The sequence below is a fragment of the Heterodontus francisci genome, chromosome 50 (genome assembly GCF_036365525.1).
Source record: "Heterodontus francisci isolate sHetFra1 chromosome 50, sHetFra1.hap1, whole genome shotgun sequence".
Lineage (NCBI taxonomy): Eukaryota > Metazoa > Chordata > Chondrichthyes > Heterodontiformes > Heterodontidae > Heterodontus > Heterodontus francisci.
The window spans coordinates 6,287,822-6,299,194 of NC_090420.1; the positions used below are offsets into that span (position 1 = coordinate 6,287,822).

The 11,373-nt window shown below is 42.7% G+C and overlaps 1 non-coding gene across 1 annotated transcript; it reads right to left on the reverse strand.

Moving 5' to 3' along the window:
• Window positions 1–4,027: 4,027 nt before the first annotated feature.
• trnai-aau (transfer RNA isoleucine (anticodon AAU)) lies at window positions 4,028–4,101 on the reverse strand. The gene has a single exon. It is a non-coding gene; the product is annotated as a tRNA-Ile (tRNA).
• Window positions 4,102–11,373: the final 7,272 nt, after the last annotated feature.

Here is an 11,373-nt window from a genome sequence, read left to right on the forward strand (position 1 = left end):
GATTATTATTGGGACGATTACATTGATCGCTTTTGTATCTTCTACCTCACCAGTTCTTTCATTCCTGCAGGAAAATACATGAAGGAACCTGACTGGATGTGGTGATTCTTGGACACAAGGAAAAATGCAGTGATCTCGTTCCAACACACAGTCGGTACAGGATCACTCCCAAAGCACAGAGATACTGCCAGTTCATCAGTTCCACTGGAGCAAACAAAATAAGTAGTCAGACAGACACTGATCCCAAAGTCAAGAGAGACACATTTTCAATCCAACAGTCAAACAACAGCAGGAGAGACAGAAGTTGTTTCTATTTCACTCCAATTCAGTACAGCTGACAGGTTGATACATCAATCACAGTCCAAAAACAAACTCACTATCAGATCTAAATAAACTCTGTCACCATGGTGACATTTTAAATATAAAATCTGAAATAGAACAGACAAAATTTACAGAATTGAAAGGTACAGAATGAATGCAAGGAGGCTTCAAGGGGATTTGGACAGGTTAAATGAATGGGCAAGAACATGGCAGATGGAATATAATGTGAATAAGTGTGAAGTTCTCCACTTTGGTAGAATGAACAGAAAGACAGAGCATTTCTTAAATGGTGAGAGGCTGGGAAGTGTCGATGTCCAAAGGCACCTGGGTGTCCTTGTTCATGAGACACTAAAAGCTAGTATGCAGGTGCAGCAAGCAATTAGGAAGGCAAATGGTATGTTGGCTTCATTGAAAGCGTATTTGAGTACATGAGTAAAGATGTATGAAGTCTAGATGAGACCGCACCTGGAGTATTCTGTACAATTTTGGTTTCCTTATCTAAGGAAGGATAGACTTGTCACAGAGGGGGTGCAACAGAGATTCACTGGTCTCATCACCTCGGATGGTGGGATTGTCTTTTGATGAGAGACTGCAGAAACTGGGCCTAAATTCTCTAGAGTTTTGAAGAGTGAGAAGTGATCTCATTGTAACAGGCAAAGTTCTTACAGGGTGTCACAGGGTAGATATGGATAGGATGTTTCCTCTGTCTAGTGAGTCCAGAACAAGGGGACACAGTCTCAGAATAAGGGCAGACTGAGGTGAGCAGGAATTTCTTTACTCAGAGGGTGAGAAATCTGTGGAATTCTTTATCCCAAAGGGCTGTGGAAGATCAATCATTGAACATATTCAAGACATAAATCGATAGATTTCTAAATACTAACAAGATCAAGGGATATGGAGATGGCAGAGAAAAATGGCGTAGAGGTAGATGATCAGTCACGATCTGTTTGAATGACGGAGCAGGCTCGATGGGCTGAATGGCCTAATGACCCTATTTCCTATGATCCTATGAATCCCAATAATGTACATCAGAACGTTAGACCAAGTTATGCATTACATACCAGTTCAAAAATCCGACAGAGATTAAGACTGAAAGATACAGTATCAAGCCATTACTACAAAATGAAGGACTTGGAGCTTGCAGACCAGCCCATGTATAAGATTGAAAGTTATATTTTCATTCACAATCGTTTTCACAGAGCTGAATATTGAATACCAATCCACAACTTGCACAGGCTTACCAAATAAAACCTACAACTGTAAAATACAGTTAATCCATATTTTAAATTAAACACAAGGCAAACAAATATTGATACATTAAGAGAGTGGGAAACAGTGAGAGCAGAGTGGAGCATAAAGAGCCCAGGAGAGAGAGGGAGCAAGAGTTCACTCGGAGAGCAGGGAACAGCGAGAGCAGGCGTCAAAAAAGGCAAAGGAATACACAATTAATGGGAGAACACTGAATGGTGTAGAGGAAGTGAGGGACGTCGGAGTGAATGTCCACAGATCCCTGAAGTAGCAGTACAGGTCAATAAGGTGGTTCAGCAGGTCCTTTCCTTTATTAACTGAGGTATAGAGTATAAGGGAGACCTGGGTGTCCATGTCAATAAGTCACTGACAGCTAACATGCAGGTGCAGCAAGCAATTAGGAAGGCTAATAGTATGTTAGCCTTTATCGTAAGAGGATTTCAGTACAGGAGTAGTGAATTCTTGCTTCAATTGTATAGAACCTTGGTTAGACTGCACTTGGAGTACTGTGTGCAGTTTTGGTCCCCTTGCCTTAGGAAGGATATTATTGCCACAGATAGAGTGCAAAGAAGGTTCATCAGACTTGTTCCTGGGATGGTGGGACTGTCCTATGTAGAGAGATTGGGGAAACTGGGGCTCTATTCTGTAGAGTTTTGAAGAATGAGAGGTGATCTCATTGAAACCTACAAAATATTTAAAGGACAGTCAGGGTAGATGCAGCTAAGATGTTTCCCCTGGTTGGGAAGTCGAGAACCAGGGGACGCAATTTCAAAATAAGGGGCAAGCCACTTAGGACAGAGATGAGGAGAAATGTTGTTACTCAGAGGGTTGTGAATCTTTGGAATTCTGTACCCCAGAGGGCTGTGGAAGCTCAGTCATTGAGTATGTTTAAAGCAGAGATTGATAGATTTCGAAATACAAATGACATAAGGGAATATGAGGAAAGTGTGGGGAAAAGGGCATTGAAGTGGATGATCAGCCATGATCATATTGAATGGTGGGGCAGGCTCGATGGGCTGAATGGCCGACTCCTGCTCCTATGTTCCTATGTTCCTAACTCCACATTATCGATGAGACACAGCCTCAGGCCGACTTGTCGGGTGTTGCAAACAGATAATACTGCTTATGATCTTCACCAGAACAGAGAGTGAGATGTAAAAATGATCATCAAACAGACTGTGAGAGAATACAACAGAATAAAACACATGGAGAGACACTGTGGAATAACAAATAGATTTGATTGGAATGTTGAATTATGATTGGAATGGATAAAACAGCAGATTAAATTGGGACAGAAAAGAGAAACTGATGGGAAGAAGGAAGAAAAGAAAGGATGGATCTGTTCACTTTTTTCAGTTTTTTCACTGGTCCATCAAAGCTGGATTAAAAAAAGATGCTGCCGAAACCTTGGATCGAAGGATGCCCCAACAGATCACCTGTTTAACTGTCTCCTCACTGGGGGATTTCAATCAATGAGCAATATTATTCTCTACTTTTCTTTTGTTAAATGAAACCACTACTGTCACTTGGAGTTAATATCCCTGTGTTCCAACTCCTGAATAATAAAATTGTGAGTTTCGCGATATTTTCTGGACACATTCCCTGCTGAAAGAACTAAGAACTCTTTTCTAATTTACACAATACTATATACACACTCATCAAGCCTCCGAAACTGGCATCCTTGGTGCTGCTCTCTCCTCCCAAACCTCATCTCATGTGACTGTTACATCATCACTCTGATTGTGGGAGGGGTTAATCCCACTGTCTTCAGCATTAACCCTTTACATCCTCATACTGCACTGTCTGTCCAAAAAAATCAGTGGAGGGAACTTGAATTATCAAAACAGCAACAGCTGCCAGTTGAAAATCAACTCAACCCATCAGAGAGAGACTGTCAGAGAACTTCCTGCATCCAGTCCTGACCCTGTCACATTAAGCAGCTGCTCACCCAGACCCCACTCTCATCAACACTGAACATTTTTACTGAGACCCTTCAAATACTGTTTACAAATACTGTATACAACAAAGTTTAATATCTTCTCACCGTTTCTCGGTAACCACATGAGACATAGGTTTTCTTATTTGGTTCCTTTGATTTTTCTTGTTCCTGACTGACAAATATTCCAAACCTCAGATCAACCCTCCCACTTGCGTCATGTCCCAGTCTCGGTTAAAAGCAACACATAATGACACAAACACTCTCCTTCAGTGAGATTAATATCAAGCTGTTTTCCAGGTTGAATGTAACTGTGAACAAATTTATGTCAAAGAAGTTATCTTTCATGTCTCAGCACTGAAATTCTGTCCAAGGAAGAACAGCCATTCCAAACTCATATCCTTCACAAAGGCTGTTTTTTTATGTGATTGAAATTCATCAAGTATTTTGAATTAAAGTTCACAAGACACAAATGTCAATGTTGATTTTGAAACTTTTCAAGCATGTTGCTGCAGTGAAATAAGGCTCTGCTGGGAGTTGAACCCAGGATCTCCTATTTATTAGACAAGTGCTTTAACCAACTAAGCTACAGAGCCAAATCACAAATGCATGTGCAATTGAAATCAGAGGAAGGCCTTGTAGATAGTGGGCAGGCTTTGGCGAGTCAAGAGCTGAGTTCGTCACGGCAGTGTTCCCAGCCTCTGACTCGCTCTTGTAGTTGTCGCTGTAGTTGTAATTGTAATAGGCAACCGTCCGTCTCGGAAGACGATGGGCTACACCCGGGGTGTACGTCACTTCTGTATGAAACATCGTTTGTTGTGGCTGTAGAGGATGACTCGTGAGTGACAATCCCTTCCGCAGCTGGTATAGATGAATGTCATTGGCCCGAGGTCGACTGATAATTTTTCCTTCCTCTGAGCTCTCTTTCCCACCATCTGGTCATTTCTTTTGTCCTCTGCTTTTCCCATGGTCTTCCTCAATGCCTTTCTCCAGGAATTCCAGTCAGCAGGAAGGACTTCCCATGCATCGACTCCAATCCCAGTCTGCTTGAGATCTCGCTTTGCAGATGTCCTTGTATCACAGACGTGGGTGACCTGTTGGTCTCATGCTGATAGCAAGCTCACCAAAGAGCATGTCTTTGGCAAAGCGACCGTCATCCATTCAGCACACATGACCCAGTCAACAGAGTCACCGCTGACTCAAGAGGGCAAACATGCTGCAGATCCCTGCACGCTGGTGTACTTCTGCATTCGGCACTCTGTCCTGCCAGGAGATGCCCAATATCCATCTGTACTTTCCCTGAGCTACAGGTTATTGCAAGTTTCTCTGGCTGTGTTTATTTTAGGTGATTTTGTACTCAGGTTCTTTTGGAATCCATGTGTTTGCAGATCTTTGTGAGTGAGAGATGTGGTAATATGTTTAAAAGATTTCCCTATAAATTATTCATATCTCCATGTTTCCCCGAACTTTGCACAAACACATTAATATGGGAATCACACACATCAGGCCCTCAAACCTGTCTGCTAAACATTGAAAGGTGACAGTGTTTATTGTGATGGGGTTCCATTTATGAGGACACATCTTGATGATTCACACATGTAAAAATTTGTATATTATGTTCATGACATAATGACATAAAAATACATTTCCTTGCACTTGCCATGCTTGGTGAACATTTTCTCTGCTGATGCCCCCTGAATATATTAGAGAACATGGTGACGAGGTTGAGATTAAAGTCTGCAAATATCGGCAGCAAACAGCAGCAGGGACTGCAGTGAACAAGATTTACGTGACATATTTGTGCTTATATTGGTGGGTGAAATAAGATACTAAACACACAAAATCCTACATTTGAGCTCGCGTATAAGATTGCTCTGTCTATGGAGATAGCATCAAAGAATGCTCAGGAATTTTGTCCGATGCCAGTGATCGTAACACACTTCAGGGGAACTTAAAAAAAAAATGGTAAAATGGGCTTTCACATAACAGATGAAATTTTACACAGAGAAGTGTGAAGTGATACAATTTGGAAGGAAGAATGCCATATAAATGAACCGTTACAATTCTAAACTGGGTGCAGGAGCAGAGAGACAATGTACACCAATGTTAGAAGGATTGAAAAGGTAGCTAAGAGCAAACAGGACACTTGGCTTTATTAATAGAGGCACAGAGTAAAAGCATATAAGTTATGCTAAACCTTTATAAAATACTGGGAATGAATCGCCTCCTCCTGTACCTCCACAGAAAGCTTCCATTCCAGGTTTACACACACTCATCAGGATCACTCTCCACAGATCCTGCCACTCCAGGCTCGGACACCCACTTCAGGATCACTCTCCATACATCCCAGCATTATGGGCTCGGAGACCCTCTTCAGAATTCCTAAATCTCTAGACATGGACATCCTTTGAGGACCACTCTCCACAGATTCTGCCCTCCAGGTTCAGACAACCTCTTCAGAATCACTCTCCATACATCCCGCCACTCCACGCACGGATATCTCCCTCAGGATCAGATCAAAGAATGTTGCTTGTCACATATCAGCTCAAGCCTGAATGTTGTTCAGTTCTTGCCGCTTGCAGGTACAGATTGCTTCAGTATCTGATGAGTTGTGAATCATCAGCGAACATTCCCACTTCTCACTCATGTTGAAGAGAAAGCCATCAATGAAACAGCTGAGGATGGTTGGGCCTAGGACAGTGCCCTGAGAAACTAAGTAACCAGTCATGAATGGTGGTGGACAATTAAATAACGAACCAGATGAGGAGGCTCCAAAAACATCCCTATCCTCAATGTTGGTGGAGCCGAGCACGTCAGTGCAAAAGGTGAAGCCGGAGCATTTGAAACCATCTTCAGTCAGAAATTGCTCAGTGGATGATTCATCTCGGCCTCTGGAGGTCCCCAGCATCACAGCTTCCAGTTTTCAGCCAATTCGCTTCACTCCACATAATGGCAAGAAACAGCTGAAGACACTCGATACAGCAAAGACTATGGACCCTAACAAGATTTCCGGCTCTAGTCCTGAAGACTTGTGCTCCAGAACTAGCTGCGCTCTCAGCCACACTGTTCCAGTAGAGCTACAACACAGGCATCTACTTGACAATGTGGAAAATTGCCCAAGTGTGCCCACTCCATAAAAAAATGCAGGACAAATCCAATCTGACCAATTGCCGCCCCATCAGTCCACAATCAATCATCAGCAAAGTGATGGAAGATGTCACCAACAGTGCTATCAAGCACCACACATGTAGCAATAATCTGATCATCGATGCTCAGTTTTGGTTCTGCCAGGGTCTCTCAGCTCCAGGAAATAATTTGGCAGATAGAGTATAATGTGGGAAAATGTGAGGTTATCCACTTTGGTAGGAAGAATAGAACAGGAAAATATTATTTAAATTGTGAGAGATCACAGAATGCTGCGATGTAGAAGGATCTGGGTGTCCTTGTACATGAATCACAAAAAGTTACCATGCAGGTACAGCAAATAATTAGGAAGGCAAATGGAATGTTACCCTTTATTGCAAGGGGGATGGAACATAAAAGTAGAGAAGTCTTGATACAAATGTACATGGTGCTGGTGAAACCACACCGAGAGTACTGTGTGCAGTTTTGGTCTCCTTATATAAGGAGGGATATACTTGCATAGGAGGCAGTTCAGAGAAGGTTCATTGGATTGATTCCTGTGATGAAGGTGTTGTCTTATGAGGAAAGTTGAGCAGGTTGGACTGATACTCATTGGAGTTGAGAAAAATGAAAGGTGAACGTATTGAGACAGATAAGATTCTGAGGGGGCTTGACAGGGTAGATGCTGAGAGGATGTTTCCTCTCGTGGTGGAATCTAGAACTAGGAGACACAGTTTCAGATTTAGGGCTTTTTCATTTAAGAAGGAATTTCTTCTCTCAGAGGGTCATTAATCTTTGGAATTCTCTACTTCAGAGAGCAGTGGAGGCTGGGTCATTGAATGTCTTCAAGATTTTTATCTACAAGAGAGCCAAGGGTTATGTGGGCAGGCAAGAAAGTGGGGTTGAGGTCATGATCATGTCAGCCATGATCCTATTGAATGGCGGAGCAAGCTCGACGGGCCAAATGGCCTACTCCTGCTACTAGTTGTTCTGATATTATGTTTGCATGATCTCATTGCAGCTTGGTCCAAACAGAGACAAAAGAGTGGAATTCCAGAGGAGAGGTGAGAGTGATTTCCCTTGAGTGAGTGTGGCATCAAGGATCCCTAGCAAAATTGAAGTCACTGGGAATCAGGGGGAAAACTCTCGACTTGCTGGAGTTGTACCTCGCACAAAACAAGATTGTTGTGGTTCGTGGAGGCCAATCATCTCAGCCCAGGACATTGCCTCAGGAGTTTCTCAGGGTAGTGTCCTAGACCCAAACATCCCAGCTGTTTCATTGACGACTTTCTCTTCAACATAAGTCAGAAGTGGGAATGTTAGATGATGACTCACAACTCTTTAGATACTGAAGCAGTCTGTGCCTGCAAGCAGCAAGACCTGAACAACATTCAGGCTTGAGCTGATAAGTGACAAGCAACCTTCTGGCCACACAAGTGCCAAGCAGTGAACATCTCCAATGAGAGAGAAAAAAAATCTACCTTTTGATATTCAGAAGCATTATCATCGTTAAATCCCACACCATCAACATCTTGACCAGAAACGTAACTGGACCAGTCACATCTATGCTGTGGCTATAAGCGCAGGTCAGAGATTACGAATTCTGCAGCAAGTATCTCACCTCCTGACACCCCAAATCCTGTCCACCATCTACAAGGCACAAGTCAGGAGTGTGATGGAATACATCCCACTCAACAACACTCAAGAAGCTCAACACCATCCAGGACAAAGCAGCGCACTTGATCGGCACCTAACCCACCACCTTAAACATTCAATCCCTCCACAACCAGTAAACAGTGGCTGCAGTGTGTACCATCTCCATATGCACTGCAGCAACTCGCCAAATATCCTTCAACAGCACCTTCCAAACTCGTGACCACTACCACCTCGAAGGACAAGGGCAGCAGATGCATGGGAACTCATTACCTGCAGGTTCCTCTCCAAGACACTCACCATCCTGACTTGGAACGATATCGCCATTTCTTCACTGTTGTTGGGTCACAATCCTGGAACTCCCTCCCCAATAGCACTGTGGGTGTTCCTGCACCATATGGACTGCATCAGTTCAAGAAGGCAGCTCTCCACCACCTTCTTAACGGCAATAGGATTGGGTAATAAATGCTAGCCTTATCAGCGATACTCACACCCAAGAATGAATAAAAACCAAATCACTCTCCACAGATTCCCTACAATCTGGGCTTGGACATTTACTTCAGGAGCACAGAGCTTTATATCACTGCAACATGAGTTCCAATCTTCATATTCTGTTCACTTTTCACATTATTTTCTACCAGTCCACTAGCTTTTATTAATTCAGTATTCGGGTCTCTGCTCCTCCGCCGTTTCTAACATCTCACCTCTTACAAAAAAACACTCTGATCTATCGTAGGTACTAGATGACCCCTCATTTCAAACTCCATCTGCCAAAGCATTTCTCACTCACTTAATCTATCAAGAAGATTTGAAAATACATTTCTTGCCGAAGGATAATTTTCTGCATCTGCTCCCTCGCCATTTGCTTTTCCCATTTGTCTTTCACTTGGTGCAAATCGAGAGAAAGTAAAGATGGAAGGAAGGAGGGGAGGAAAAATCCTGCTCTTTTTCGTGATCCCTATTTGATCTTCATTCCAGTGCAGTTTGGGTGAAGAATTCCAATTGTCTGTCTCAATTTTAATGAAGTATAAACAATTCTGGAATCACTGTCCGGACATTGAAAAGAACAGGTTTCGAGGCTGACTTTGCACATAAACAATACACTGAACAGTTCATAAACTAGCGACAAGGATGAGATTCAAACCCACGTGTGCAGAACACAATGGATTAGCAGTCCATCACCTTAACCTCGCGGCCACCTTGTCAGTTGCGTAAGCATAGCTGTCACCTTCAGCACAGTTTCTGGCTGTGCAGCCAGCTGTGGAATGATGGAAATATATCTTCTGTAAGTAAATGAAGTTGGGAATGGAGCAGTGTGAAACATTTCCAGACCATGTCCAACACATTTCTACTCAGTGTGAAAACCCACCACGGAAAGACTGGAACATACAATCATTTCAACACATCATGATTAACATCACTCAGACACCTGAACCATTAGGTCACTGATGAAGTCAAGATGCCCGAATTACTCATGAAATGACAACTGAACCAACTGACTGGAAGAATTGCTTAAACTCCACATGATCAGCGAGGCACAGCCTCAGGCCGACTTGTCGGGTGGTGTAAACAGATATCACTGCTTCTGATCTTCACCAGAACAGAGAGTGAGATGTAACATTGATCTTCAAACAGACTGTGAAAGAATACAACAGAATAAAACACATGGAGAGACACTGTGGAGTAACAAATAGATTTGATTGGAATGTTGAAATTTTGATTGAATGGATAAAACACCAGAAACAGCAGATTAAAGTGGGATTCTCATCATTATATTGATCTGGGACAGAAAAGAGAAACTGATGGAAAGAAGAGAAGAAGGAAGAAAAGAAAGGATGGAACTGTTCAACTTTTTCAGTTTTTTCACTCGCCCATCAAAGCTGAAAAAAAAAGTTGCAAATAACAGAGAATTTCACCAAAAAGGGAGATTAAATGTTGCTGAAACCTTGGATCGAAGGATGCTCCAACAGATCACCTGTTTAACTGTCTCCTCACTAGAGGATTTCAATCAGTCAGCAATATTATTCTCTACTTTTGTTGTTAATTTGTCCCAGAACGGTCACTTGGAATTAATATCTGTGTTCCGACTCCTGAATAATAAAATTGTGAGTTTCTCGATATTTTCTGGACACAGTTCCTGCTGAAAGAACGAAGAACTCTTTTCTAATTTACACAATACTCTATACACACTCATCAAGCCTGCTAAGCTAGCATCCTTGGTGCTGCTCTCTCTTCTCCCAAACTTCATCTCATGTGACTGTTACATCATCACTCTGACCGTGGGAGGGGTTGATCCCACTATCTTCAGCATTAACCCTTTACATCCTTATACCACACTGTCTGTCCAAAAAAAATGGGTGGAGGGAACTTCCTTCATTTATCAAAACACCAACAGCAGCACAGTGGCGCAATGGTTAGCACCGCAGCCTCACAGCTCCAGCGACCAGGATTCAGTTCTGGGTACTGCCTGTGTGGAGTTTGGAAGTTCTCCCTGTGTCTGTGTGTGTTTCCGCCGGGTACTCTGGTTTCCTCCCACCTCCAAAAGACTTGCAGGTTGGTAGGTAAATTGGCCATTGTAAATTGTCCCTAGTGTAGGTACGTGGTTGGAGAATGGTGGGGATGTGGTAGAGAATATGGGATTCATGTAGGATTAGTATAAATGGGTGGTTGCTGGTTGGCACAGACTCGGTGGGCCGAAGGGCCTGTTTCAGTGCTGTATCTCTAAATAAGAAAAGTAAAATAAAAGCTACCAGTCGTAAATCAACTCAAACCCATTAGAGAGATAGAGGGAGACTGTCAGAGAACTTCCTGCATCCAGTCCTGACCCTGTCACACTCAGCAGCTTCTCACCCAGACCCCACTCTCATCAACACTGAACATTGTTACCGAGACCCTTCAAATACTGTTTATAAAAGGGAGAAAAATTCAAACTTCATCACAGCTCGATTGAATAGAACAAAGTTTAATATCTTCTCGTCATCACTCGGTAACCACATGAGACAGTCCTTAAATCAGTAGCATAAATTATCAGCTGTAAGAATGTTTGTCATTGGGTTGAATCATTTCTGTGTGAGGAATGTTCCAGCATCATA